The following is a 6,000-nucleotide window of genomic DNA, read 5'->3' as shown; positions in this document are numbered from 1 at the left end:
GGCTTCATAAAGGAAGTAGCACTTACCTAGATTATGAAGTTGCTAAGTAGAAGTTCAATAGACAGAGGAGTTCAGAATACAGGAAGAAGTCTAGACTGGATAAAAACAAAACAAAACAAAACAAAAACCCACAGTATTGATGAAGATAAGTGGTTATAACTAACACCAGAAGGGTCCATGGATGGTAACATTAATGTCTGGGCAAGAAAGCCACACTCAGGCCATGGGTAGTCATCGAAGGCTTTTCATTCAGCTCATGGTGTATATGGAGTGATTCTTTAGGAGGACGAATGTGTCAGTAAAGAGCAGGAAGACTACTTAGAAGAAGGGAGAGGTAGTGAGAGGCTGAACAGGGTGAAATGGAAAGGAGAGGACAGTTGTCCGGAACCTTTTAAGGACAAAGGGCAGAGGGGCAGAGGGCAAAGTCTTCATGACCAGGCAAAGGGGAAAGAGGAGTCAGAAGTGGCTCTAAGGCAACACAATAAAACAGCTCTAGCTGTTTGCAGTCTGAGGTCTGAGTCCTGCTGTTCTAGTCACTAGTTAAGTGACCTTGAATAAATGACTAACTTGACTTAAGCCGAAACTTCCCCACTTTAAAGCAAAGCAATGATAACACCAGTTAGTATCTGCCTCACAGAGTTTGGAGTGAGGCAGGCAGTGGGGAGCTGACAGCCTAAGAGCCGGCCCAGGAGGCTGAACACTGACTCTAAGGGAAAAGCTTGGAGGTGCAGCCTAAAACGAGCTTGTTTTAGCTTGCTAAAAACGAGCGAAAATACATGTTTGCTAAGTGCTTAACAGATGGGAAGTCCTCAATCAATAGTAACTCCGATGATTGGAGTTGAAAGTTTGAATCTGGGCAACTAAACCAATGGTCCTGTGAGCAAAAATAAAGAAGTCAGCAAGGAAGAATTTGAGAACTAAAATGCTAACCTTGATTTTGTACTTGTTGAATTTAAGCTAATAATGGGACGTTCGGATGGAAAAAGCCTGAGGCAGCTGAAAAAGTGGGACTGGGGCTGAGCTACATCAAGGTGAGAGGTTTGCACTTGGCAGTCAACCAGATTGAAACCTAACATCTTCCTCCTGCTTTATGAAATATTCATTAGCAGCAGCAAGTATAGTACTAATAGCAAATTACTGAAAATTCAGTTAATTCTGGGAATGTCAGCAGGAAACCCTCCCCCCAGAATCAGCAGGGAAAATTTCCCCCAACACCAAAATTAAATGATGCCTTTCTTTCTTTTTCTACTTTTAAAAAAATCTAAATGATCCATCTCTGTTGTCAGACATCATAAAAAATAAAAGGTTCTCTCAAAAATACATCAGCATATTGAATGGAAGTGTCAGTGCTGTTGTCTGTTGTCATTGTTAATAGGATGACTTTAAAGAAAATATAATAGGAGGCCCTTGCAACAGAGTCCAATAGATTACGCGCTGGGAAATTAAGCGCTACCCAGCTCACTGATTTTTTAAAACGGGAATTATCCAGTATAGAGGGTTATTTAAAAAACAACAGTTGAGAAATTAGAACTTTTAAATCTAGCATTTTAGAAAATGAACACTTGCCTTGTTGGGACCATTACTTGCCCTGTCTTTCTAGATATTATAAAAAAACACATTAAGAAAACTCAATATTAAATAGTTACGGATAACTTACTATGCTTTTTTGCTCTCTCAGTTCTTAAGGAACTGGTGTACACCCACCACTTCTGATTTTCTCTGCTACTCCGCTTTTCCCTCCTGCAGTCTGTTCCCATCCTCACCGCCATGATGCTTTCACTAACAGCGGAACTGGTTCTCCAGGCCAAATTGGCCACACATTACTCTGGCCACATTCCACCTCAGCTCTGTTCTGAATTCATTTCTTTTCAGCAGCAATGTGGTATAGTTGTTTTTGTTTGGAGGCTCGGGTTTTTTTTGTTATTTTGTTTTTTAAGCACAGACTTGACAAATAGTCATTTTTGCTTCCAGCCTTTTTTAGCTTGTGTGACTTTGGGCAAAGTGGCCAGTGCCCTGAGCCTCAGTTTTTTCAAAGGTAAAAACAATTATAATGATCACTACTTATTATTGATTTGTGGCCAATGACCACTGCTCATGTTCTTGCCTTGAAGACTTAGAAGAAAAGTATCCATAAAATGTCTGGCCTATCATAGACCTTTATTGTGGACATCCAATTTCTTCCTACAGATCCTGTTTTCCTAAAGAATTGTGCATATGTTTTAGCAATTTCGGCTCACCCCATAATGTCATACCGTAGATTACCTGATGTTTTTTCTTTCTGTTCAAAGTTTTAATCATCTACTGCTAGATCTTTGACAAGTAATTTTTCCTCAAGTCCACATTTATTATGAAACCCTATTTATCTCCAAATTAACCTCTTTTTGCTAATCTCTGCCTATTTTTATAGTGCTTCCAATCAGATGTCTTGCCTCCACTTCAGTACTTACTTGGTTTCTTTTAATGTTTTTGCTTATTACTACTTGTTTTTTCCTGTCTTAGTGTCCATTTGATCTCATATGTTCTCTTCCCTTCTTCACATGCGTGAACACATACTAGAACACGACTATAAGGTTTATTGAGGCTTAAATATGTTAAGTATCTGATTAAAGTTGCCTGTAATTTCTCCTCGGTAGCTTTCATCACAGTTTAACTACAGTACACAACTTTTTCTTCCCCCTAGTGCAGGACACAACTTGAAACTTGTGGTTCTCCACCCACCCACTAGGCTGTTTCCCTATTTAGCAAGGCAAGGAACCAGTATAACCAGTATGGGAAACACTAAGTTTCACTTTACATTTGTAGTCATAAAAGGAAAATTGTTGCTTCCCACAAACCATGAGGGTGGATCATCTAAATACCAAAAGAACAGAATATCCAGCCTGATTTGTGCAGGGGGTGCTGGAAATCATTTTTAAAGTTCATATGAGAAATATTAAGCTTAGCCATTATTTCATTTCAGAGAAAAATAAACTGTATGTTGTTAGTTAATTATAAAAATACATTATCTTTATATTTTTTAAAGAAAATTTATTCTATAACAAGAACTTTACTTTGGTAGGAAAGCTAAAAAATTAAAAATACAGCTAAGTTGCTTACTTGCATCCTTGTTCATAAACATAAATAAAAGTCTTCTAAGGACTCACTCTAGAGAGTTGGGTCAACCTGAGAAAATTAGACAATTAGGAAATGTCCTTAAGCATAGGTCAGAAAACAATAAGGGGCCAGATAGTAAATATTTTCAACTTTGTAGACCATATGGTCTCCCACTTGACTACTTAACTCTGCCATGGAAACACAAACGCAGCCATGGACAGTAAATAACCATGTAAGTGTGCTGTGTTCCAATAAAACTTTATTTGTGTAACTGAAAGTTTAATTTTCTATATTTCTCATGTATCATGAAGTTACTCTTCTTTTGACTTTTTCCAACTATTTTCAAAGTAAAAACCCTTGTAGTACGTAAGCCATACAAAATCAGATGATAGGGCATATTTGGCCCATGGGCCATAGTTTGACCACCTTTGTTCTAAAGGGTTCATCTTAGTGGAGGAAGAGAATTAGAATCATAATAAGGAAGTTGAAATTTTAATATATCTAGCAGAAAGTGGAAAGTAACCAGCAATGACATAGAAAAAGACAATAACATTTCTAAATTAATAAGTGAGAAATGCAAACAAAAATATTAAAATAAATACTAGATTATATAGAATATAATCAAGTATATCATGTCACTCATTAAACATGAATTTGCTTCATTTTCTTATCAGATTGAATTAACAAATAAAAGCCACAAATAAATAAAAAAAACACATTCAGTTCTTCTGATATACAACATATCAAAGTAAAGAATATTACACCATAATCAGATTTATTCTGAGGATGCAGAGAAATCTCAACATAAGGAAGGCTATCAAAGTAATTCTTCATTTTAACAAAAGAGAAAAATATATGATGAAGTTAAATAGGTATTTGATAAAATCGAGAAGCTGCTTATAACAAAATAAATTCTTAAGCAATATATAATAGAATAACACTCTTAAGATGGCCAATAATATATATACATATATAATGTAAAGACTATTGCTTTACTATTTATTTTTAAAAATATTTTAAACAGCAAACATCATACTGAGTACTGAAATGTTAAAGCCATTTCCATTAAAATTAGGAACATGAAAGAGATGCTTACTATCATCACTGTTGTTGAGAATTCTTGAGTGGTTCCCCTCCCTGTAAGGCTCTCTCTAGCCACCTTGTCTCAAATCCACTCCACCACCAAACCTTCCTATCCCCCTCCCATACTTTCTTTTCTCCTCAGCATCAGTCATTATTTAATATTTCTATTGTTTATGTCTGCCTTCCACTAGAATATACACTTTATTCATCTGTTTTATTCACAGTTGTATCCATAGAATCCACAACAATGCCTGGCATTAATCTCAATAAAGCATTGCTGCATGAAGAATATGAAGCAATAAATATTGGAAGAGATAAAATTACCTTTTTATTACCAGATGATAATACTGTATACCTAGAAAGCCCAAGATAAACTAGCAAAGCAGCCATTAAATTTAATAAAATAACTGGACAAGGCTCTGGAGAAAAGATGAATGTACAAAAATCAAGATTTTTCTTTGTACCACAATAAGATTTAGAAACGAACATGGGGGAAATTTCTCATTCACAGTGGCAAATAAAAGTGGCAAATAAAAAGGTAATATAAAAAGGTGCAAGATGTACATAATTAACATTACAAAAAGTTATTAAAAGGAATAAAATGCTACATTATTATAGAAACATATTTTGTGGGGCGCCTGGGTGGCTCAGTCGGTTGGGCGTCCGACTTCAGCTCAGGTCATGATCTCGCGGTCCGTAAGTTCGAGCCCCGCATCGGGCTCTGGGCTGATGGCTCAGAGCCTGGAGCCTGCTTCCGATTCTGTGTCTCCCTCTCTCTCTGCCCCTTCCCCGTTCATGCTCTGTCTCTCTCTGTCTCAAAAATAAATAAAACGTTAAAAAAAAAAAAAAAAAAAAAAAAAAAAGAAACATATTTTGGATAGGAATTCTTAATATCATAGAATATGATATGTCCTTCATTAGTATAAATGCAATGCAATTCAAGTTGTAATTCCAATAAAGTTTTTGGGGAACAAAATAACATAATTATAAAATCCATATGGAAGAATCTATGTTTCATAATAGCCATAAAAATTCCCCCCAGAAACCTAATCTATAATGATGGACAGCTTTTCTTAAAAGATATTAAAATTTCCCATAAAATTACTGAAATCAAAGTAGTATGTGGCTAGTTCACAATAAGTAGAGAAGTGAACACAATAAAGGCCCTATAATAGTTCCAAATGTAATGAAAAAAACATATGACTAAAGTGACATGAAATTTCCATGGACAAAAGATGGTTCATTTAATAAATAATGCAGGAAAAATTTTCTGTCCCTTTGGAAGAAAATTAAAATTAAACACTTCACTCTATACAAAAATAAGTGTAATGTGGGTTAAATTTACTTTTTTAAAACGTATTTATTTATTTTGAGAGAGAGAGCACTTGTGCATTTGCGAGGGAGGGGCAGAGAGAGAGAGAGAGAGAGAATCCCAAGCAAGCTCTGTGCTATTAGCATGGAGCCAACCAGGGGCTCAAACTCACCAACCATGAGATCATGACCTGAGCCTATAACAAGCAGGATGCCTAACCAACTGAGCCACCCAGGCACCCCTAATGTGGGTTAAATTTAAATGCAAAAGATATAAAACAAAATTATCAGAATAAAACATAGTAGAATTCCTTTACAACCTCGCACTAAGGGGGATATTCCTAAGCAAAGCAGAAAATACAGAAACTATAAAAGACAGATATTGACAAAAGACTAACTGAAGTCAAGACATACCAAAGAGGGGGAACATATTTTTCTCAGATGACATTCAAAAAGTTAGTATCCTTAATATTAAAGAACCTTGAAAAGTAACAAGAAAACTATTATAAATAC

The sequence above is a fragment of the Panthera onca genome, chromosome C1 (genome assembly GCF_046562875.1).
Source record: "Panthera onca isolate mPanOnc1 chromosome C1, mPanOnc1 haplotype 2, whole genome shotgun sequence".
In the NCBI taxonomy this organism is placed as follows: Eukaryota; Metazoa; Chordata; class Mammalia; order Carnivora; family Felidae; genus Panthera; species Panthera onca.
Note: the sequence above shows the minus strand (reverse complement) of the source record.